The following is a 25,906-nucleotide window of genomic DNA, read 5'->3' as shown; positions in this document are numbered from 1 at the left end:
GGTGTTACAATCCCACCGGAATCCTCTTTAACATAAAATTACAATCACAAAATGGAGGCCAACCACACAATTCTGGGAATCATGGCCCAGCCAAATTGATACACACTTTTTTTGGGGGGACATAATTCAAACCATGACACTTATTTTAAAACTTAAATACTTATATACTTATACTTACTAGGTTATGTAGCATCCATTACATTTTTTGTATTTTTATGTCCTAAGAATGTAAATTATGTACTATTTTTGCCTTTTTTGTTGATAATTAAATTGAATTTTTCAATTATAATTAGAAAGTTCCAGATATTTTCATGTTATTATTAGAATGAACTATTTATAAAGTTCATTGCCATAAATATCTGTATTTGAGATGCCACTTTGAGTTTTTTAAACCATACTACTTTCAAAAAACATTTTTTTAAATTTATAATCCTATTCAGTTTCATTTTAATTATTTTTGCACCTAAAACCCTTTAGTGAGTCAACAAACCTTATAAATTAAGTTTGCATTTCATAGTCTATAAGATCCCAATCTTTACAATTTTGTAGAGCCTAGTGAATTTATCTTATAGGCAATAAAGCAATCTTAGGAATTCTGACCTCAAAATAGAAAAATTCTTATTAAAAACAATATTTTCAGTATGAAAATATGTGTATTTTATGTCAGTTCTGTCATCCTTAGTAACAAGTGACTTAATGTGTAAGCATTTATTATAAATTCAAGTACAAAATAAAGGTCGGCTCCCTAAGGTATTAGATTGGTACAGTTGATTGTATAGCAATGTTTATTTGTGACTATTATAGGTATAATTATCATAATAAATATGACTTTTAGAGGAAACTGCTATGTTTCTGGAAAAGTAACAATTCCAATTTTCTTGAGAAGAGAGAATAGCAGCATGAAGGAGTGCATTGAACCATCTACACCCATTTAAGGCCCCAAGTTGTACATGCAGCATGGCAGGGTGGGGCCTGAGGATGGCTTCTGGGGACTAGGATATGACCTACCACCATTGCATCTCTGTGGCCTAGCCAAATTCTTGGCACCATAATTAGGATTCCAAAAGTGTTTGCTAAATGTGCAGAATATATCAGCTTCACTTCTGGGTTGTGCCATCAAAATGTTGTAAGCCTCTGAGACGTAGTTGGCCCCTAGGTACCAACCCTGATAGGTATGAGTAAGCAGAGAGGTAGCACCACATCTTCTCAGTACATATTCTGAAGCTTGAATTCATGACTCAGTTTCCAAACACTTCCTGAACGTTGGCTGTGAACTTGAATCATTAAGAATCATTTTATGGACGAGGTCCCATAGTCTCCGGGGACATCTAGGTCAATTGGCATGTCAGAATCCATATAGATAGTGTTCTACATCCTACCTTGGTTAGTAGCGACTGGGGTCTTAAAAGCTTGTGAGTGGCCATCTAAGATACAATTGGTCTCTTCCCATCTGGAGCAAAGAAGAGTGAAGAAAACCAAAGACTCAAGGAAACAGTTAGTCCAAAGGACTAATAGACCACATGAACCACGGCTTCCAGTAGCCTGAGACCAGGAGAACTAGATGGTGCCCGGCTACCACTACCAACTGCTCTGACCAGGACCACAATAGTAGGTCATGGACAGAGTGGGAGAGACATGTAGAACAAAATTAAAATTCATAAATTAGACCAGACTTACTGGTCTGATAGTGACTGGTGGAACCCCCAAGACTATGGCCCTTAAACACCCTTCAACCTTGGAACTGAAATCACTCCCGGAGATCACATTATAGCCTTACAATAGACAGGTCTAAAATGAACAATAACACCAGTGAGGAATGTACGCCTCAGAACAATCAACTATACAAGACCTAAAGGGCAGCATTTGCCCAAAAGCAAAGTTCGGAAGGACAGTAGGGGCAGGAAAGCTAGGCAAATGGACACACAGAACCCAGGGCAGAAGGAGAGAGTGCTGACACATTCAGGGGCTTGCACCCAATGCCACGAAGCAAGCTGTGTATAAATTGTTGAATAGTAAACTAATTTGTTCTGTAAACTTTCACCTAAACGACAATAAAATGTTAAAAAAGAAAAAATCATGGGAGCTATTTTCATTTCTTCCTTGTCAATCCAGTTCCTGCTTGATCACAAAATGGTAATCCAAAACCAAAAACCAAACCCATTGCCGTTGAGTTGATTCCAGCTCATAGCAACCCTATAGAACAGAGTAGAACTGCCCAGTAGGGATTCCAAGGAGCAGCTGGTGGATTTGAACTGCCAACCTTTTGGTTAGCAGCCGAGCTTTTAACCACTGAGCGACCATAATAATTATAATATTTAGCTTAAATTGTGTACCAGACCCTGTGCTAACCGATTTAGATGTGTCATTTCATTAACCCTTACATCCTAATGTTATTATTAGTACTGCTATGAATTGTTACTCCCCCACCCCGGTTTTCATTGAAAGGAACTCTGGTGGTGTAGTGGTTAAAGTACTGGAAAAATTGGCGGCTCGAACCCACCAGCCGCTCCACGGGAGAAGGATGTGGCAGTTGGCTTCTGTAAAGATTATAGCCTTGGAAACCCTATGGGGCAGTTCTACTCTGTCCTACATGGTTGATATGATTCGCAATTTTTTTCACTGAGGAAGTGAAAGCACAGAGACGTTAAGAAACTCACACAGTGAATAAGAAGCCGAGCTGATGTTTGAGCTAAGGCAGTCTGATACCAGTGCCCAAGGCCTGTACCAGGTGATGGGGCTGTAATGGTGAAAAAACACAGGGCCTTTCCTCATTGAGCTTATAGTCTAGCAGGGGAGACATAAAGAGGCAGTCGCGTTCTTCAGGACCAGTGCTAGGTAGGGATAGAGTCGTGTGCTGTGGGAACACATGTTAGGGTTCCTATGCCACAGATCATAATGGTCAGATCCGCAGCCCATCATGGGGATGGTGCAGGTCTGGGCAGTGTTTGGTTCCGTTGTGTGTGGGATCACCATGAGTTGGGCTGCCATGAATTGGGGCAACTCGACAGTACCTCACAATAACAACAACAAATGCCAAACCAGGGATCAGGGAAGGGAGGATGGATAGAAGGTAACCAAGCAAAGAAGTTGGCTTATCATAGTGGGCAAACAAGATATTATAATCAATTTTGAAGTTATTATGTGCTTTGAAAAATAATAGGATTTGGCAGCAATCATGTGTTTTCATTTTTATCTTTATTACCATCTGATCCTTCATGACAGCCTATGTCATGAATTGTATTGTGTCCCCCAAAAAATATGTGTATTGATTTGGCTAGGGCATGATTCCCAGTGTTGTGTGGTTGCCCTCCATTTTGTGATTGTAATTTTACATTAAAGAGGATTAGGCGGGGATTGTGACACCACCCTAACCCAGGTCACATCCTTGAGCCGATGTAAAGGGAGTTTCCCTGGGATGTGGCCTGCACCACCTTTTGTCTCTTGTAAGAGATAAAAGGAAAAGGAAGCAAGTAGAGAATTGGGGACCTCATAACACCAAGAAAGCAGTGCCAAGAGCAGAGCGTGTCCTTTGGACCTGGGGTCCAAATGCTGGGGGAACAATGATGAGAAGGCTGACAGAGAGAGGAAGCCTTCCCCTGGAGCTGACAACCTGAATTTGGACTTTTAGCCTACTTTACTGTAAGGAAATAAACTTCTCTTTGTTAAAACCATCCACTTGTGGTATTTCTGTTACAGCAGCACTAGATGACTAAGACAGCCTACTAAATTGATTAAATCATCAAAGCAGTGAGTATGATACTTTTTTTTATAATTCTGCTGGGGATCTTTCTGATATGGTCCCATATCACAAACTCATCAGTAAGATGGCTGGGGCTGGGAGGGGAAATAAATGCTAAATCATCTAGCGGTTGTTCCCACACAACTGACTGGAAGATTTATATCACATCAGCCTGGAGAGAAATAAAAAGTAGTATTAGAAAAAGCAGACACTAGATTAGATTTATTTTTGTGTTTTGCAGATTTTTTCCTTCATTTTTTATTATGAAATATTTTTTACCTACAAGATGATGTATTATATATATGTAAGTTACAACAAATAATAATAAAGCCAATATCTGAGTATCTATCACTCAGCTTAATGGAATATTTCCAATACATCCCCTGGTTTTCTGATAATAGCATCACCCTATTTCCTCCCTAACAAGAACAATTTCTTCCCTGGAGATAGTCAGTATTCTGAATGTGGTTTTTTTTTTTTTTTTTAAAGCACTTAGAAAGCATGTATGTGCATTTGCAAAGGATGATGTCAAACTGGGAATTAGGTACATTGGCACTTGAGAAACAGGAATTAGAATTCAATCCCTGATCTTTGTTAGGTGCCATCAAGTCAGTTCTGACTCATAGAGACCGTATGTACAACAGAACAAAATACTGCCCAGTCCTGCACCATCCTCACAATCATTACTATGCTTTTGCCCATTGTTATGGCCACCATGTCAATCCATCTCATTGAGGGTCTTCCTCTTTTTCGATGACTCTCTACCAAACATGATGTCCTTCTCCAGGACTGATCCCTCCTGATAACATGTCCAAAGTATGTGAGACTTAGTCTCGCCATCCTTGCTTCTAAGGAGCATTCTGGCTGTACTTCTTCCAAGACAGATTCGTTCTTTCGGCAGTCCATGGTATATTCAATATTCTTCACCAACACCATAATTCAAAGGCGTCAGTTCTTCTTCTGTCTTTCATATTCATTGCCCAGCTTTCACATGCATATGAGGCGATTGAAAACACCATGACTTGGGTCAGGAACATCTTAGTCTTCAAGGTGACAACTTTTCTTTTTAACACTTTAAAGAGGTCTCTTGCAGCAGATTTGCCCAGTGCAATGTGTTGTTTGATTTCTTGACTGCTGCTTCCATGGGTGTTGATTGTGGATCCAAGTGAAATGAAGTCCTTGACAACTTCAATCTTTTCTCTGTTTATCATGATGTTGCTTATTGGTCCAGTTGTGAGGATTTTTGTTTTCTTTATGTTGAGGTGCAATCCCTATGAATGCTGTAGTCTAGGCATGATAATAAATGCTAGATAGTGTGCCCTTAAGTAAAGACAACTTACATTAATTTAAATAGCATAAAAATAGAGTAGGTTACAAATGGTTGAGTAAGTAACACAGAAATAGTTTGTGGTGTCTTAGTAATTAATGAAGTGACCAAGATTCGTCAGTGGAGTACTGTAATTTTTGAAGTGTAATAAAGAATATATAATTAAGGAATGGCACTCTGGTGGCCCAACGCTTAAGCACTCACCTGCTAACTGTAAGGCTGGCAGTTCAAACTCACCCAGCAGCTCCGCAGGAGAAAGACCTAGCAATCTGCTCCCATAAAGATTACAGTCAAGAAAACCCTATGGGGCAGTTCTACTCTGTCACGTGGGGTTGCTATGAGTCGAAATCAACTTAACACACCTAACAACAACAACAGTTGTTCCATATTTCGATTTCCATTTTAAATACATTTCAATCATTCAAAAAATATTTCCCAAGCACTGTTCTAGGTGCTTGGGATTCATCAGTGAGCAAAAAAGACAAACATCTCTGCATTTGTGGAGCTTATATTCTAGTGGGAAGATACAGATAATAGTAACCATAATAAATAAGTAAATAATATAGGTATTGGTAAGTGAAAAGTGTTATAAAAAAGAGAAAAAGTTGAACAAAGTAAAGTTGCAATATTAAATAAGTTGGTCTGGCTTGGCCTCATTGAAAAGATTTAAGCAAAGGTTTGAAGGAGAAGACAGAGTTAACCAGTTGCCATAGGTTGGATTCTGACTTCATGGCGACCATGTGTGTCAGAGTAGAACTGTACAGCCTAGGATTTTCAATGGCTAATTTATCAGAAGTAGATTGCCAGGCCTTTCTTCCGAGGTGCCTCTGGGTAGACTCGAACCTCCAACCTTTCAGTGAGCAGCTGAGAATGTTAACCATTTGCATCATCCAGAGACTATCAGGGGGACAGTGTTCCAGGCAGAGGAACTGACCAGTGCCAAGGCTGTCAGGCAGGGGCATGCCTGTTGTGTTCAAGGAACAACAAGAAGGCCTGTGTGGCTGGAAGTAAGTGAGCAAGGGAGAGAGTAAAAGGAGATGTGGTTGGAAAGGTAAGAGAGCAGGGGAAATGGTAAATCATGTAGAGCCTTGTAGGCCATTGTAAAAACTTTGCCTTTCACTCTGAGTGAAATTGAGTGGCCATTGAGTAATGTGATGTGACTTACTTTTAAAAGGCTCACTGTAACTGCTACTGAGAATAAACTGAAGGGAGCAAGCATGGAAACGAAGGGTGCGCTAGGAAGTTTTTGGATTCTGCGTATTTTTGAAGGTAGAGCCAATAGTATTTCCTGAGAGTGGATGTGGGGTGTGAGAGGAAGACTTTGACTCCAAATTTTTTGGCCTAAACAACTGGGAGGGTGGAATTGCCATCAACTGAGATGGGGAGTTGGAGGGGAAGGGATCAGAAGTGCACTTTTGGATGCAGACATGAAGTATGAATTGGTAAATACTGTGGGCTTCTTATAAGTTAAAATCAGTTGCTGTTAAGTAGATTCCAACTTAACGCTTCATTAGGTTTTCATGGCTGTGACTTTTTGGAAGCAGATCACCAGGCCTTTCTTCTGAGGTGCCTGGGTGGGTTTGAACCGCTAACCCTTTGGTTAGTAGGTAAATGCATAACCATTTGTGCCACCCAGGGACTCCTTTTTATATGTTAGGCTAAGGTCATTCTCAGTAACTTTTCGGGAATGTTCTGTTATTATTTCCATTTTACAGATTAGAAGTGGCAGTTTAGAGTGACGCAGTTTAAGAATGGGGACATAACCAGCACAACTAGATGGTACCCGGCTACCACCGCCAACCACTCTGACAGGAATCACAGTAGAGGGGCCTGGACAGAGCTGGAGAAAAATGTAGAACAAAATTCTAACTCACCAAAGAAGACCAGACTTACTGGCCTGACAGAGACAGGAGAAATCCCAAGAGAATGGCCCCTGGACACCCGTTTAACTCAGTACTGAAGTCACTCCTGAGGCTCACCCTTCAGCCAAAGATTAGACAGGCCCATAAAACAAAATGAGACTAAATGGGCACACCAGCCCAGGGGCAAGGATGAGAAGACAAGAGGGGACAGGAAAGCTGGATGAATGGAAATGAGGAACCCAGGGTCAAGAATGGGAGACTGTTGACACATCATGGGGTTGGGAACCAGTGTCACAAAACAATATGTGTATTAACTGTTTAATGAGAAGCTAATTAGCTCTGTAAATCTTCATCTACAGCACAATTTAAAAAAAAAAAAAAGAATAGAGATATAAAACCAGATCTTTGGGATCCTAATGCTTTTTAACTATTCTTTTAACACTTGGTGAAAGGATTGACCGACAATCTTTATTATTTAAATAAAATAATCAGCTAATCAGTTAAACCTAATATTCTAGCTCCATGGGCATTAAGACAATAAAAAAATATTTTTTAATAAGTAGAAAAGTAAGAAATGACTACTAAAAATGCAGTAGAAGGCTTCTGTGACTGTAAAGTATAAAAACTGAATTCTGAGTAAGAGCAGAGACCTTTTCTGCAAAAGAGCTCCCAGAGGCTAAAGATATTTATACTTTCAAAATCTAAGACCAGATCTGGAAGAGAGGGGAGCTTCCTCGTTGCACAACTCGATTTCAGATGGATTCGAGTGTTAGAGCAGGGCCGAAGATTCACTAGCAACTGTTGATAGATGACATTGTTTAAAAAATATTTGGAAATCTGAAGGTAGTTAGGATGTAGCTACTAACAGGGATTGAGATAATTGACATTTCATTTATTTTAGTTATTAATAGGTGTCAAGGCAGTGTAATTATGAAGTAGTGTTTAGTGTACTGCTTCTTGTTGGTGTTGAGTGCCATCGAGTCGATTCTGACACAGCGACCCCATATAACAGAGTAGAACTACCCCATAGGGTTTCCTAGGCTGGGGTCTTTACAGTAGCAGGTCGCCAGGTCTTTCTCCCACAGAGCTGCTGGGTGAGTTTAAATCTCCAACCTTTTGGATAGCAGCAGAGCACTTAACTGTTGTGCCACCAGGACTCCTTGGGTTACCCTTGAATAGGCTGTTTTTCACAGGGCAAAAGTCTAGTCCTAAATCAGGTGCATTGTTAGGATTTCATCTAAAAAAGAAAAGAACAAATTTATTATGTGAGGAAAACAATCCCACAAATTTTTTTTCAGGTGACTTCATACCGTATTATTTGTGTACACTATATTATCTCAATAAAGTTACCGATTAAGTAAACTTATTGAAAGCTATTTATAGTACTAACAAGCCCTTTCATCTCTGTTAATAACAACTCACAGCTGACAGTCAAGTCAATGAACTGATTAGGTTTGGGATGTAGTATTGTTTTCTTTTTAGGATAATGACTTCCTTCTGATTGAACTCCATAAATGACATAGCTTAGCAGACCAAGACTTTTTTAGTGTGTTTGCTAGTTCTGCAGAAAACTCTTTTTCCCTATTGAAAAAGTCCTTAGATTAAACCAACAAACAAAAATGAAGTTACTTGGGCCATAAGTGTGGGTGAATGCAGTGAAAAGAGGGATCATGACACTACTATTAAATAGAGAAACTGAGACTCCAAGATAGCTCATGATTATGTCAGAGCAGAGAAGCATCCCTCAGGGCTGAGTTTACCAAAGAGTGTACAGTGCTTACACCTGCACTTCAGTTGAATGAAACTCTGCTCAATATAATAGGAATTTTTTAATTCTTTTTCAGTTTCAACACACATGTATGGAGGGCCAATGATGTGCCAGTGTGGGGATACAAAATAGGAAAAGATATGACCCCTACCCTCAAGAAGCTTCTAGTCTATTGGAAGCAACAGCATGTGAATAAATGCATTGCAGTGTATAATGTGCAGTGATAAATATAGCAATAATATGGTGAAGTGAATGATTATGGAAAAGACATATGGGGTGACCAAGAGGCATTTTGAAGGATCAAGATGTTTCCAGGTGGCCTGCCAAAGGGAAGAAGGCCGCCCCACATACCAGATTAGATGTGTTAAACAGTTTGGCAGTGCTGGAGCGCAAAGTACAGTGGAAAGGAAATGGGGTGATTCTAATTTAATACTTGGTGAGTAATATTCAGATCACCTGTTATTTTTGAGTCAAATGCTCAGACACTTTTAGTAACAGAACTGTAACACTGTAGCCCAGCACTATTCAATAGAAATACAATCCAAAGCACATATATAATTTAAAATTTTCTGGAAGCCACATTAAAAACAATAAAAAGAAACAAGTGAAACTAATGTTAATAATGTATTTTATGTAACATTATATATTTAGAATATTATAATTTAATTAATTTTAATTACATTAAATTTAATATAAGTAGTATGAAAACTAATGAACCATTTTATTCTTTTTTTATACTAAGTCTTCAGAACTACACTTACAGCACTTCTCGATTCAGATTAGCCACAGTTCAAGTGCTGAATAGATCCATGTGTCTAGTGGTTACTGAATTGGACAGCAGAGCTCTAGAAAAGTTCACAAATGCTGTACCTTATACTATATGTGGAGTACATAGGTGGTGCAAACAGTTAATGCACTCAGCTGCTTACCAAAAGGTTAGAGGTTCGTGTCCACTCAGAGGTGCCTTGGAAGAAAGCCCTGATGATCTGCTTCTGAAAATTCAGCCATTGAAAACCTTAGAGTGCACAGTTCTATGCTGACACGCATGGAGTCGCCATGAGTTGGAATCGACTTGATAGCAGCGGGTTCCGTTCATACTATGTGTTGACTGGAGGTCAGCAGCTGAGTAGAGGATCTTAGGTGAATTCGGAAGTAAGCTGAAGGGAACAGCATTTTCTATAGTATGAGGCCTATTCTTGGAACCTGATTTTAATTCATAGTTAAATCTGTTAACTGTACCAGAATGATTTATTAGCTCTCTAGTAACAAAAACAATAAACCTAAAATTATCGTTGCTTACTTTTCTTTTTACTCTTTTCTCCCCTTCCCCCTGATATTTATGGATTCTGCCCAAAGGTAAAAAGAGACTGAAAAAGAACTGGCAAGAAATGGAGGAGCAAGATGCCCTAAACCCACATCCAGGAAATGTGATTTGTTGCCCTAGGCAACCGTGGTTTTCAACTCTTTTTAATTTTTTTCCTCTTCCACCTGCTAGTTCACAAGCATAGCACACTGTCATTGACGACCCTCATTGTAGTTAGTCGTTCTCAACTCCAGGTCGCTATTAGTCGGAATTGACTCGATGGCGGTGGGTTTTTTGGGGGGTTTTGGGAGGCGGAGGATGGTGACGAGATTTGGAATATGCAGTTGCAGGTGCCTAGGGTGTGTTTGAAAAAGACCCAGGGAGGTTCTGATGCAGCTTCCCTCCTGTTCAGAATGGTTAAGAATCTCTCTCCTAGAAATTGTACCTACAGGTGTCCTCCCCAGTGGCTTAGTCTTTTAAAATGTGCCAGCCTACTAATAAAGGGCAGTTTAACTCAGCCTCTATGTGCAGAGAAATGCACCAGACAACAGAAGTAGGCATGCAGTTGTGGACTCAGGAACTCTGTGTGTGCGTATGTGTGTGTGAAAGAGATACACAGAGACAGAATAAATGACTGACTACTTGCACCGATAGTTTTAGAGGGAGAACGTAGTAATAAAAATGAAGATGACAACAATATAGCTGATGCTAAGCACTTTCTATGTGTTAGACACTGTACTAAGCACTTTAAAAAGGCACTATCTCATCTGTATGAGGTGGGACTGTTTTCATTGCCATTTTCTAGATGAGGAAATGAAGCCAACAAAGAGGTTAAATAACTTGCCCAAGATCACCCAGTAGCTAAGTGTATTTACTGAATATGTGGTTGGCATGTGTCAGACACTTAGATGAAAATACAAGATTCTTGTAACCAAGCTCATGGTGTGCAATAAAAGAAAACACAAAATTGTATTAGAACTGAACATATAGACACTGTAATGGAGATATGAGCAAGATGGCCATGTATTTCCACCTTTTAATAACCAGAGTCTGTGTGTTTTGAGAAGGCAGTTTGGCATGGTTATGATTGTGAACATAAGCTTTAAAGTTAGCCCTGGGCACAGCCCAGCTCCACCACTTGCTAGCTGTGTGACCTCGTACAAATTACTTAATTTCTCTAGGCCTTAGTTTTATAATCTATAAACTGGAATAATGTCATTATGTCATAGGATTGCTTTGAGAATTAAATAGGTATCTGATCTTATAATTACTGTTATATATATATACATATGCGCTACTATACTTATTTTAAAGTAGGTACTGATACATATTAATAATGAGTGTTGTTGCTGTTAACTGCCTTTGAGTCAGCGCCTGACTCATGGCGACCCCATGCACAATGGAACAAAATGCTGCCCTGACCTGAACTATCCCCATGATCGGTTGCAGATCGGGCCATTGTGATCCATAGGGTTTTCACTGGCTGATTTTCGGAAGTAGATCAGCAGGACTATCTTCCTAGTCTGTCTTAGTCTGGAAGTTCTACTGAAACCTGTTCAGCATCATAGCAACACACAAGCCTCATATGGTTGCTGTGCATGAGGTTCACTGGCTGGGAACTGAACTTGGGTCTCCTGCACGGAAGGCAAGAATTCTACCATACTGATAATAGTACATCATGAGCTCTGAGTGCCAGCCATGGCATAGTGCCAGATACTAAGAAAGCTGAGGTATAAATTTTGCCCCTACAGCATAGAAGCTAAAAATACATATAAAGAGGCAGGTAAACCAGAGGCAGCTCATAAACTGTTAAATTAGTGATCCTAACTCTTCTGCTACAGGATTTGAGATGAGGGCAGATTGCCAGGATTGAGCAGTAGACCTTGAACTGGCCTTCTGTAGTAGGTAGGACTTACATGAATGGAGGAAGAATGTGAGAAACAACACAGAGGTAATACAAATGTAGGGAAAGAGACAAACTACTTTCACGTCAAGCAAAGGTTTACTGAGGGGAAGAAGATGGCAATTAATTCAGAGTGGTGTGTTGGGGGGTAGGTTGTGAATGAACCCATCCTACAAGATGTTTGCTCTGAGCAGCTGTTCTAACCAGCTGGAGAAATATGAGGGCAGCCTGTGCACACTGGTGAGAAGAAGGAGGGCTAAGATAAGGCTTTTCTTCTAAGAATGTGGGTCAACCATCTAGCTCCTGCCCCTGTACTAGAAGCCCTGTCCATGCCGCACTCCTTCACTTCCTGCTTGCCTTTTTTTTTTGACATGGACTTTCCAGATCTGGTGTCTGTACCCATTGGCCAGATATCCTATTGACCTGGCCACTGCTTTAGTTCCTCTGTGCTACATACACACCCTGGTCACTCCTGAAAAAGGCCTTAGGGGGCAGTGGCCTCTGGTGGATAGTGACCATGGAGGGCCTTGGATGGCCCTCCACAATTTCCCACTGCACTCGGAAGTGATGAGAGACTAACTTCATTTTTAACTGGCAGGCTGTGCTACAGAACTTTATTTGTGCTGCTCAGGAACCTGTATCTGATAAGGGACTTGTATCCGGAATATTTAAGGAACTCTTACAACTCAATGATAAAAAAGGACATATAATCCAATTAAAAAGTGGGCAAAGGACCTGAATAGACATTTCTCCAAAGGCGGTATAGAAATGACAATAAGCATATGAAAAGATGCCCAGCATAATTAGTTATAAGGGAAATGCAAATCAAAACCACAAAATACCATCCACGTCCATTAGGATGACTAAAGTCAAAAAGACAGTCTATAACAAGTGTTGGTGAGGATATAGAGAAGTTGAAACCCTCATACACTGCTGGTGGAATGTAAAATGGCACCAGAGATTTAGAAAACAGTTTGTCGGCTCCTCAAAAAGTTAAATACAGAATTACCATATAACCCAGTGATTCCACTCTTAGGTATTTGTCCCAAGAGAAATGAAAACATGTATGTCCACACAAAAACTTATACCCAAATGTTCATAGCAGCATTATCCATAATAGTCGTAAAGTAGAAACAACCCAAATATCCATCAACTGATGAATGGATAGATAAAATGTGGTATTTCAATACGATGAATTATTCCACAATAAAAAGAAATGAAGTGCTGATATATGCTATAGTATGGATGAACCTTGAGAACACGCTAAGTGAAAGAAGCTGGACAAAAGAAACCGCATATTATAGGATGCCACTTACATGAAATTTCACTGCACTGTTCCACTTCTTACCCTAGATCTGATTTTCATGTAGGGCTTCTCTGTGCTGCCTTTCTCCCCAGTTCTAAGGTAACCTCTGGCTTAGATCTGGCTATACCACAACTTATATTGGCAAGCCAGAGGAATTGAGGATGGGGTGGAGAAGAAACCAGCTGAAAGGGGGTAAGAGTTTGACTCTGGTCATGTTGTATTTGACCCTCTTGTGAGACAGCATTGTGGAAGTGCCTTGCAGGCAATGGGAAGTATAATGGCGGGGCTTAAGTGTGAGGAGAGATGGATCAGATTTTTCTGCTTCACTCTGCAGCAATATCTGTAGATTAGATAATAGGAATAAGTATAATATAAAACAAAGATCATGGAGGATTGACATCCCCCCAAAATAATCCAACTAATACGTTTGTCAATACAGTCCCCTTGGACCACAGGGAAGGTGAGTGGAATGGAAGGTGCAAGAACTTAATGGAAGGCTTCTTGGAAGTTCTACGTGAGACCTTTTCTGGAAAAGTCCATGAGACTCTGACCAAGAAATGTACCCGGCATATTTTCCAGGATCACATTTTCTTCCCAGAGCCCATACCAAAACAAACCTGAGTTGTGCCTTAAGACATTATCTTTTATATGAGGGCATCATTGGACAGTTGTAGTGTTCTGAAATTAGTTATTAATGATAAAGCAGGTACAAATCAAAGACTTTATAATCTAGCCCTCAAAATTAAAATTATATTCCATTTTATGTTTTAGATTCTGGTAAATTATAAAGAATCAAAGTCTTTGATAATCTTGAATATATTTCTACATTCTGTTATGTTCTATTATTTTCTATTGTAATTGTGGAAGTCTTTCATTACTATTTTTTTCTCCAAAATTTCCTGAGTTTCACTGGTTGAATTGTGTGTGTGTGTGTGTGTGTGTGTGTGTGTGTGTGTGTGTAATTTTTACTGTGGTTATTTTCTAAATAGTTTGTAATTGTTCTTACGAAATTTTCTTCTCTGATCCCAAGTTACTAGGAAAACACTTTTAACTTAAGGAGTTTCTTGTTTATTTAATCTCTTATCATTAATTTCTATTATTATTATATTTTGGTCAGAAAATATGTGACCTGTACAATTTCTCCTTAAGGGAGTTTTTTGAGATTTTCTGATATGTAATTAGTTTTTCAATAAATATAAGCTAAGCCTAATTTTTATTCAAATCCGTTGTAATATCTTTATTTTTGCCATTAATCAGTCAAATATAGAGAGGAATTGCTAGGGTCATAATTTTGTAAGCCAAATCTTTAGTATTATTCTCTGTAAAACATTGATTTAATCTTCAAAATAATTTGTATAAATAAAGGAGTATGTCCTTAGCCATAAAGTTTAATGGTAAATCAGTTCTGAACCAAGATAAATAATGCTGTTTTTAATGGCAGTTGTTGCCTCCAGAGAAATAAAGAAAATAATTAGCTGATTACAAGAAAAACATGAACTGGAAAGTAGTCTTTTCTACTAAGCATAGTAACAATAAATAAATAAATGAAACACCTTTTTTGAAAAAAAACCTCTATTAAATTGGCCAATTAAAAACAACATATGAAGGATACATTTTAGTTTGTGTCTACTTTTCACTAAGAATTTTTAGTGTCTAGGCAAGAGAGATGAGAAACTGTTGGAATGCTCTTGTCCTCCTCAAAGCTGAAATTGATTCCCTGTCAATGTTTAGGAGCTTAAAGCTAACATAGAGCGAGGGAGAGAAGAATATCTTTTCTTCTTTGTTGTGAGCAGCCCTGAAAGTGGAAATTATTATGTTTTAACCTCTGGTTTTGCTAACATGACCTTTTGAATCACTTATGTGGACTTAAAAGCAATTGCTTGTTGTTTTTGTGATGATTGTTACTCTTAACTATTTTAAATTATGAAATGAATACAACATTATAGAAAATTTGGAAAATAGATCAAAAGAGACCAGCAGTCTAACACAAGCGTTGTTTTGCATATTGGTTTACCTTGTAGAATTTTTTCTTCTGTGCCTTTGTTTTTTTCCTTACATTACTGTAATTTTGTATCCTGCTTGTTTTACTTAACATATATTGTTACACAGTTTTTATTGCCATTGTCAATGGTAGCAAAGAAATCCATTGAGTGAATTACAGTAATTAATTCTTCCCATCCCATTAGATTGCTTTTAGTATTCAATAATGCTGCAGTTTCTGTCAGCACACATAGAATTGTTTTCATATTTTATAAAATTTCCTTGAATTCATAAAGGTTCAACCAAAGAGTAAACCAAAGAGAATGAACATTTCCAAGATTCCTTTATATATATGTAAATATATATATATATTTATAATTTTATTTATTTGCAAAACATACACACCAATTCACCAGTTTTTATATGTACCATTTAGTGACATTGATTATATTCTTCGAGTGGTGCAACCATTCTCACCTTCCTTTTCTGAGTGGTTCCTCCCCTATTAACATAAATTCACTGCCTCCTAAGGTTCCTATCTAATCTTTCCAGTTGCTGTTATCAATTTGATCCCATATAGATAGTTCTTGAAAGAGCGTAATGCTCAAGCCAGATATTTTTTACTAGTTAAGCTAAACTATTGTTTGGTTTTAAGAAGACTTCAGGGGATATTTTTGGTTTAAGGTCTAAAGATTATCTCAGGGCCGTAGTTTCAGGGGTTCATCCAATCTTCATGGCTCCAGAAAGTCTGGATTCCATGAGAATTTGAAATTCTCTTCTATGTTTACCCCCTTTTGATCAGGATTCTTCTATGGAATCTTGATATGTATTTTCTAATTTTTTTCCAAAAGAGTTTTACCAGTTCATAATTCTGTCAGATACCATTTTGTTTATGTGTGTGTGAGGGTAGGAGGTGTACAAGCATACACATTTGATTTCTTTACTGCTGCTTCCATGGGCATTGATTGCAGATCCAAGTAATATGGTAGTTCTCTCTAATTGTTCAAGTCTTCTTTTGTGCCATATATTTTGCTGTTTTCTCCATCTAGAACTAGCAAATTAGTTATTATTTATTTCTGTGTTTTTCATAGCTTTTGTTGCTGTTGCAAATTTGATCTTTTTGCCATATCACTTTCTAACATTTATTGCTGGACATTAGGGAATGCTATTAATTTATGTATATTTACCTCACATCAGTCACCTTATTAATTCTCCTTTTCACTTGATTCCCTTGAATTTTCTACGTAGGTAGATAATCATATCATCTACATATAAAGCTACTTTTGTTTTTTTCCTTAGAGCAGAAGTTAGCAAACTATAACAAGTGGACCAAGTTTGCCGCAGCCTGGTTTTGTAAAATAAAGTTTTACTGAAACACAGACATGCTTTTTTTTCTATGGCACTTTTTGCCCTACAGCAACAGGGTTGAATAGTTGCAACAGAGACTGTATGACCTACAAAACCTAAAAGTATTTGCTGTATGGATCTTTATAGAAAAATTTGCTTAGTCCTGCCTTAGAATGTCTATAAATTTGAGATCTTTTTCTGGACTAATCATATTGTGTAAGACTACCAAAACAAAATTAAATAATAACAATAATAGCAAGACCCTTTGATATGTGTCTGACTTTAATAGGAACACTTTTTTGTTTTTTCACAATTAGAATAACGTTTGCCATTGGTTTCTGGTAGCTATCCTTTATCAAATTTAGGAAAGTACCAAACATTTCAACCTTACTAAAAGGTTTTTATCAGGAATGGGTATTAGATTTTACCAACTGTCTGTTCACCATCTATTCCAATGATCATATGTCCTATCATTTAATTTTTTAATTTGGTTAATTACTCTAATATATCTCCCAGTGTTGAGCTGTCTTTGCATTCCTGGTCTTCGTTTATTGTTCTTTTAATATATCTGAAATGAATTTTCTGAAATATTATGTGAGTTTTTTGCATCTATATTTATAATAGTGATTTGTTGTTTTCTTATTTTTGAGGTTGCTTCTTAAATAGCAACTTATTCTTGTTGCTATAACTTGTCATCTTAAATCTCTCTAAAGGCAATCATTTGAATTTTTTAAGCATTTCTTTTCTATTTCTTTTATTAACTCTATTTCCTTGGGAGTCAGTATTCTGAATTTTCAGTCTTGATGATTCCATGTTCTTTTGTTTTTCCTCAAATATTGAAAACCCGTGGTTATTGATTTATAATTTTAATTTAAGGACAAAAATAATTAACATAGGAAGATGGTATGGGTTTACTCATCAGCTGTGAAAGTCTTTTCCTGGAGTAAGCTTTTTTCTTGACTAGGAGGCTGACTATAGAGTTCTGTGAGTGTAGTGATTTATGGACAGGCAGCTCTCCACTTTGGTTTGGATAAGGATCAGGCATGTAAGCTTCAGCCCTCCTTGAATGCTATTTGCTGAGACCAGAAAAGCTATGTGCTAAAAGTGGAGTGCCTTAGAGTTTTGAGTGCATTTCACTGGTATGAGGAAGTTTCTCTTTCCACCTCCTTCTGATTGGTCAGTTGGATTGGGGTCTGCCTGTTGTTTATGGGGTCCCAAGCTTTCTGGGCACTGATTTAGTTATTTTATTGAGCTCAAGACCCACCTTAGGAACCAGAGAGACACTTTCCCCACATTAGGCAAGGGTTCTGTCTGATTTTCGACTGAGGGTAAATACGGCAGCTGATTGTTCTTTGTAACGGAGAAGTCAGATGGCCCATAGCAGCCAATTCTTTAATTGGGTGTCCCTACATTCCCATCCTTGCTGATATGCATCTTAGGTGTTTTCCTTGGGTCTCTCTTTAGTAGCTGTCCCCTAGACCCATACTGGACTACTGTTTCTTTAGCTCTAGTTGTTCTGTCTACACAGTCTCTTCTGCTTAACATCTTCCAGAAATTTTTGAAAATTTTTGGTCTAGTGATGCAATCCTTTCTTGCTTTCCAGACTGTTACAGTCATTTCATTGGAATTTTAGGAGTGAGTACATATTCACCACCTACTATTTGGGACCAGAAGTTTTCAGTGCATTTTAAATATAACCCATTGCTGTCGAGTCGATTCTGGCTCATATCCACCCTAAAGGTCGCTGCCTATTATACCTACCTATTAATGCGCTCAGTTGCTAACCGCAAGGTTGGAGGTTGGAGTCCACCCAGGGGCACCTGGAACAAAGGCCTGACAATCTGAAAAATTAGCTGTTGAAAGCCTACTTCTGAAAAACTAGCTATTGAAAGCCTATGGAGCATAGTTCTACCCTGACACACATGGGGTTGCTGTGTTTTATACCCAAGCACCACTATGTGCCATTTATTGTGCTAGGGCCTAACTATGCTAAGTTAGTCCTCACACAATTTTATTATTTAGGCTTTACTGTCCCCATTTTACAGATGAGGAAACTGAGGTTCAACAAGGTTAAATAAGTTGCTCAAGGTTGGCATCTGTACCCAAGCTTGATGCATCAAGTCATCAAATTCAAACCTAATGTTTTCTGATGATAGAGGAGGCTCCACCTTTTGAATGATGATTGAGGGTAATTCCAAGCTCCTTAATTACTGTTTTTGTTTTATTGATGTATAAATTAAATAAAGAATTGGTTTTAGTAGTCTAAAACTGAGAAGAGAACTCAGGGGACTTCTGTATTTTCAAATGCCTTGTTTCTATTCTACACTTGTGGTTTCTCACAGCTTTAAGAGAGAAATGAAAAATACAGTAGTTGCAGACCAGATTTGATCCCATGTAGACTATGTGCAGAAAATTATAATTACATAATCAAAAAGGCTTTCATGTGCCATATATAAAAATAATCATAGGAAATTGTGTATAAGTACTCTCATACACACAGAAACTCACATAGACCTGTTAAATATCATCAGATGTCCATTGAACTGATGGGTGTCCTTTGCTTCATGAATGTGCTCAGATCTTAACTAGGTTGGTGCTAATGATGCTCTGTGGGCAGGTAGATTTCTATCTAGTTAGCATATTCAGGGACACAAATTCTTGTGTTATTCATGACAAACATAATTATGACAAAAGAAATTAAATCAAATTAGTAATTAATAATGACATTATTATGTATATTATATATAATAATTACAAAATGATTAGTAATTATAATTAATAATAAGTTTATAATGACTTTTGCATTTCCTGATGGGTGGACACAATGCTTTAAATTCTCCATAGGAAAAGCACTAACCTTTTTTAAAGAAAAATATAAGTATAAAAATAAGTATAAGAAAAAATAAGCATAATTGTATCATTATTAGTTTGTAATGTTTGCTGTTTCCTAAATCTATCTGTAGGTGACTAAACACTGTCATTTTGGCATTTTTTTTATTCACTAAATTTTGACAGAAACTAGCCTTTTACTGGATATATGCCCTTGCATGATACTTATCTTCTCAGAGTCTCTTATTTCTTCATTTTCAAAATAGGGAAAATGTATTTTGCATAGCAGTTTAAAGGATGAGGGATATAATATAAACATAGAAGCATCTCAAGAAATGGCAGGGATTATGATTATTTGTTCCACTTATCTATTGCTGCATAACAAACCACCCAAACTTAGTGATTTTTCATTATGGCTACTGATTCTGTGGGTGAGGAATTCAGACATCAGGGCTAGCTTGTCTCAGTTCGATGATGTCTGTGACCTTAGCTAAGAAGACGTGAACAGCTGGGGGTGACCCAAGCAGCTGGAGACAGAATCATCTGGACAATTTTCACAGACAAGCCTGGGCTGGGCTGGGACTGGTAACTGGAGGCCTCCTGTCACCCTCCCATGTGGCTTGGGCTTCTCACAGCATGGCAGCTGGGTTCCTAGAAGGAAAGTCTAGGGAGTGAGTGTTCTAAGACTCCCAAGTGAATGACCTTTAATTGGCTACCCGCCAAAGTCACATAGAATCAATTCTGCCATATCACACTTATCATTGAAGCATTCACCTGTTCAGATTCATGGGAAGTGGACATTCACCCCATCTTTTTTTTTTAAAAAAATGTTATTTATTTTGTTGTTGTTGAGAATATGATGCAGCAAAACATACACCAATTCAACAGTTTCTACATGTACAATTCACTGACATTCATTATACTCTTTGAGTGTGTAACCGTCTTCACCCTCCTTTTTCTGAGTTGTTCCCCCCTCATTAACATAAACTCACAGTCCCCTAAGGTTCCTATCTAATCGTTTGAGTTGCTGTTGTCAATTTGATCCCATACAGATAATTCTTAAAAGAGCATAATGCTATAGTAGGGTACAGTTAATTACTTAATATGGCCTTTCTAGCCATAGTTTTTGTAACTCCCACCAAATGACTGGGTGGGACTATGCAGATTAAGTGATTATGGCCCACCAAGGGGATTGTATAGCTTGCTAATAAAGTAAATAAGGTATATGGCACCCTTGTGGGGTGGGACCATGCAAATAAGATGTGTGGAACCCTAATGAGGGGATTGGTCAGTTTTGCCCTCCCGGTAGGCTTAGAATGAGCCTTCCCAGAGGCAGGAAGGGAGAATCTCACCACCACCATGAAAGAAGAGCCAGGGGTGGAACACATCCTTTGGACCCGGGATCCCTGAACTGAGAAGCTCCTGGAACCAGGAAACTGAGAGACAGAGCTGTAACACTGTAGACGGAGAGAAGCAGTGACAGAGAAACAACAGCAGCAGGGGCAAGAGACAATGTGGTGAGTTTCCTGGCCCACAGAGCAATAAAGCTGAGTGCCTGTGGGCAGGAGGCTTGCTGGCAGAGTAGGGTGCCTCTGGGCACTTGATGGAGCTAGGTTTGCTGACCCTTGGTGGAGCTAGAGCTGAGCGCCTTTGGGCGAGGATTACGGGCGGAGTGAGGTGCCTCAGGGCACCTATCAGTAGAGCTAAAAGAGCTTTGTAACAATTGCCAGAACAGGGCAGAGGGCCAGGGGCCAGAGAGGGGCGTGCCTGCAGGCATGACTGAAAAGAGGCTGTCCTGATGGAAGAACTGTATGCTGAGTTTTCCTGAACCTGTTACTTCCCTTAAAAAAAACCCATAATCGTGACTATTGTCTGTGAATTCTGTATGGCCATTGCAACAAATTATCAAACTCAGCAGAGAAGTAGAGAGTGCATGGGAAGGATGGTTGGTGTCAGAATTGGTAAAAAGATTAGAGAGGAGGTATGTCTGACCTCCGTCCCATAGCTCTGAACGTTGGGCTGTTGATCTTGATTCTCCTTCCCCCACGTGAAATTAGAGGAGGTCAGATGCCTCCACCATGCCATTTTTACATCAAGACAGACATTTTTTTTACTAGTTAAGCTAAACAATTGTTTGGTTTTAAGATTTCAGAGGATATTTTTGGTTTAAGGTTTACAGATTATCTCAGGGCAGTAGTTTCAGGGCTTTATCCAGGCTCCGTGGATCCAGAAGCTCTGGATTCCATAAGATTTGAAATTCTATTTTGCATTTTCCCCCATTGATCAGGATTCCTCTATAGAATCCTTGATCAAAATGTTTGGTAATGGTAGCTGGGCACCATCTGGTTCTTCTGGCCTCATAATAAAGGTGACAGTTGTTCATGGAGGCAATTAGCCACACATTCCATATCCTCTTCTTATTCCTGACACTTCTTCTACCTCTGTTGCTCAAAGCAAATAGCGACCAATTATTGTGCATTGGATGGCCACTTGCAAGCTTTTAAGATCCCAGGCACTACACAACAAACTAGGAGGTAGAACAGAAGCATTAAATGCATTTTTAGGCAAATTAACTGGGATGCCCATGAAACCATGACTGTAAATGTCCAAACAGAGCCCTGGTGGCATAGTGGCTAAGAGCTCAGCTACTAACCAAAAGGTTGGCAGTTCAAATCCACCAGCTGCTCCTTGGAAACCCTATGGGGCAGTTCTCTCTGTCCTGTAAGGTCACTATGAGTCAGAATTGACTTGATGGCACGCAACAACAACAGCAACAACAAGTGTCCAAACCAAGGAACCAAATCAAATGAGGTGTTTGGTTGTGCATAAGCAGCCTCAGCAGCTACTCTTTTTGTTGTTGTTGTAAATATATCTATCACACAACTTTTGCCAATTCAACTTTTTACAGGTGTACAACTTATTGACAGCTATTAAAAGAAATGGGTTTACAATCCTACCCTTAATCAGTGCAACTTTTCTATCACCATTAACCCCCTCTTCCCCCCTCCCCACACCCTGGTAACCACTAATAAACTTTGGCCTCTATACATTCGCCTTTTCTTGTCTTTTTGTATAAGCGAGGCCATACAATATTTGTCCTTTTGTAATTGACTTATTTCACTCAGCATAATGCATTCAAACTCCATCCATATTATAGCACATATCAAGAATTCATTTCTCCTACTGGCTGAGTAGTATTCCATTGTATGTAAGTACCACATTTTGTTTATCCATTCATCTGTTGACGGGCATTTAGGTTGTTTCCACCACTTGGCTATTGTGAATAGTGCTGCAGTGAACATTGGTTTACAAGTCTCTGTTTGACTCTCTGCTTTCAAATCTTTTGAGTGTATGCCTAGGAATGGAATTGTTGGGTCATATGGTAGTTCTGGAGCCCTGATGGCACAGTGCTTTAGAGCTGGGCTGCTAACCAAAAGGTTGGCAGTACAAATCCACCAGTTGCTCCTCAGAAACCCTATGGGACAGTTCTACTCTGTCCTGTAGAGTCACTATGAGTCACAATTGACTTGATGACGTGTGTGTATGGTAGTTCTATTTTTTTTAGCGTTTTGAGAAACCACCATACTGTTTTCCACAATGGCTGCACCATGTTGCATTCCCATCAGCAATGGATAAGGATTCCAATTTACCCACCTCTTGACCAACATTTGTTATTTTCTGTTTTTCTTTCTTCTTAGCCATCCTGTTGTTGTTACATGCTGTTGAGTCAGTTCCAACTAATAACGACTGTATGTACAACAGAACAAAACACTGCCTGGTCCTGTGCCATCCTCACAATTGTTGTTATGTTTGAGCTCATTGTTGCAGCCACTGTGTCAGTCCGTCTCATTGAGGGTCTTCCTTTTTTTTTTTTGCTGACCCTCTACCTTACCAAGCATGATGTTCTTCTCCAGGGACTCCTGATAACATGTCCAGAGTACGTGACATGAAGTCTTACCATCTTGCTTCTAAGGAGCATTCTGGCTGTACTTTTTCCTAGACAGATTTGTTCTTTCTTCTGGAAATCCATGATATATTCAATATTCTTCGCCAACACCATAATTCAAAGGCATCAATTCTTCTTCTGTTTTCGTTATTCATTGTCCAGCTTTCACATGCATTTGAGGCAATTGAAAATTCCATGACTTGGGTCAGGCTCACTTTAGCCCTCAAGGGGACATCTTTGCTTTTTAGCACTTTAAAGAGGTCTTTTGCAGCAGGTTTGCCCAGTGCAATACATTGTCTGATTTCTTGACTGCTGCTTCCATGGGTTTTGATTGTGGATCCAAGTAAAATTAAATCCTTGACAACTTCAGTCTTTTCTCCGTTTATCCTGATGTTGCTTATTGTTCCAGTTGTGAGGATGTTTGTTTTCTTTATGTTGAGGTGTAATCCATACTGAACGCTATAGTCTTTGATCTTCATCAGTAAGTGCTTCAAGCCCTCTTCACTTTCAGCAAGCAAGATTGTGTCATCTGCATATTGCAGGTTGTTACTGAGTCTTCCTCCAATCCAGTTGCCACATTCATCTTCATATAGTCCAGCTTCTCCGATTATTTGCTTAGTATACAAATTGAATAAATATGGTGAAAGGATGCAACCCTGACACACACTTTTCCTGACTTTAACCCATGGAGTATCCCCTTGTTCTGTTTGAACAACTCCTTAGTTTGTGTACAGGTTCTGCATGAGCACAATTACGTGTTCTGGAATTCCCATTCTTCGGTGTTATCCATAATTTGTTATGATCCACACAGTCAAATGCCTTTGCATAGTCAGTAAAACACAGGTAAACATCTTTCGGACATTCTCTGCTTTCAACCAAAATCCATCTGACATCAGCAATGATATCCCTCGTTCCATGTCCTCTTCTGAATCCAGCTTCAATTTCCGCAGTTCCCTGTTGATATATTGTTGCAACTACTTTTTAATTATCTTCAGCAAAATTTTACTTGCATGTGGTATTAATGATAATTTCCACATTCTGTTGGATCACTTTTCTTTGGAAGGGGCACAAATATGGATCTCTTCCTGTTGGTTGGCCAGGTAACTGTCTTCCAAATTTCTTGGCATAGACGAGTGAGCACTTCCAGCTCTGCATCTGTTTGTTGAAACACCTCAATTGGTATTTTGTCAATTCCTGGATCCTTGTTTTCGTCAGTGCCTTCAATGCAGCTTGGACTTCTTTCAATACCATGTTCTTGATCATATGCTACCTCTTGAAATGGTTGAATGTCGACCAGTTCTTTTTGGTACATTGATTCTGTATTCCTTCCATTTTCCCTTGATGCTTCTTGCATCATTCAGTATTTTGCCCTTAGGATCCTTTTCCATTTATTTAAATCTTCTTTAATCTCTTTCAGGAGTGTTTCATCATTTTTATTGTATCAATCCTTCATATCCCCGGTTAAATTTATTCCTAGGCATTTTATTCTCTTAGATGCTTTTGTAAATGGAATTGTTTACCTAATTTCCCTTTTAGATTTCTCATTGCTAGTGTATAGAAATCCAACTGATTGTAGACCTTGTACGCTGCATCTTTTTTAAAATCCCCTATTAGCTCTGGAAGTTTATTGAGGACTGTTTGGGATTTTCTATGTATAGGATCTTATTATCCTTAAATAGAGATAATTTTAATTATTATTTTCCAATATGGTTATCTTTTATTTCTTTTTCTTGCGTTATTGCTCTGGCTAGGACTTCTAATACAGTATTGAATAGAAGTGGTGAGAGCTGGCACCCTTGTCTTATTCCCGATCTCAAGGGGTAAACCCTGAGTTATTCTCCATTAAGTGTAACATCAGCTGTTGACTTTTCATATATGCCCTGAATCATATTGAGAATTTCCCCTTCTATTCCGATCTTCCTTAGGATTTTTGCCAAGAAAGGGTGTTGGATTTTATCAAATGCTTTTTCTACATCCTAGAGGTAATCATGTGGTTCTTTTCCTTTGTCCTATTGATGTGATGCATTACATTGATTCATTTTCTAATGTTGAACAATCCCTGCATTCCTGGAATAAATCACACTTGGTCATCATGTATGACTCTTTTAATATGCTGTTGGATTCTCTTCCCTAGTATTTTGTTGAGGATTTTTGCATCTAGAGTCATAAGAGATATTGGCCTGTAGTTTGTTTGTTTGTTTTTTTTTTTTTTTTTCTTATAATGTCTTTGGCCAGTTTAAGTATCAGGGTAGTTTGCTTCATAGAATGAATCAGGGAGTATTGCTTCCTTCTCTGTCTTTTGAAGAGTGTCATGGATTGAATTGGGTCCCCCAAAAATATCTATCAGCTTGGCTGGATCATGATTCCCAGTATAGTATGACTGTATAATCTGATGTGATTTCCTTATGTGCTGTAAACTGTATCACTATGATGAGGTTATATGTGATCTCCTTATGTGTTGTAAATTCTGTCACTGTGATGAGGTTATTCTGATGAGGTTTACAAGATTAGATAGTGTCTTAATCCAATCTCTTTTGAGATATAAAAGAGAGAAGTGAGCAGAGACACATGGGAAACACACACCACCAAGAAAGCA

The 25,906-nt window shown here is 38.6% G+C and overlaps 1 protein-coding gene across 3 annotated transcripts in view; it reads left to right on the top strand.

Annotated features, from left to right (window-relative positions):
* APBB1IP (amyloid beta precursor protein binding family B member 1 interacting protein) overlaps positions 1 to 25,906 on the top strand; it is a 165,694-nt gene that overhangs the window by 4,743 nt on the left and 135,045 nt on the right. The window contains exon 2 of one of the 3 annotated variants that reach the window (XM_023735013.1): positions 3,697 to 3,747. The exons of the other annotated variants lie outside the window; for them this stretch is intronic. The gene's annotated coding sequence lies outside the window, so the exon portion shown is untranslated. The remainder of the gene's footprint in view (positions 1 to 3,696; positions 3,748 to 25,906) is intronic. 3 annotated transcript variants of the gene reach the window in all.

This window comes from Trichechus manatus, unplaced genomic scaffold (assembly GCF_000243295.1).
Source record: "Trichechus manatus latirostris isolate Lorelei unplaced genomic scaffold, TriManLat1.0 scaffold00075, whole genome shotgun sequence".
NCBI lineage: Eukaryota > Metazoa > Chordata > Mammalia > Sirenia > Trichechidae > Trichechus > Trichechus manatus.
Note: the sequence above shows the minus strand (reverse complement) of the source record. Positions and strands in the feature narration are given on the sequence as shown.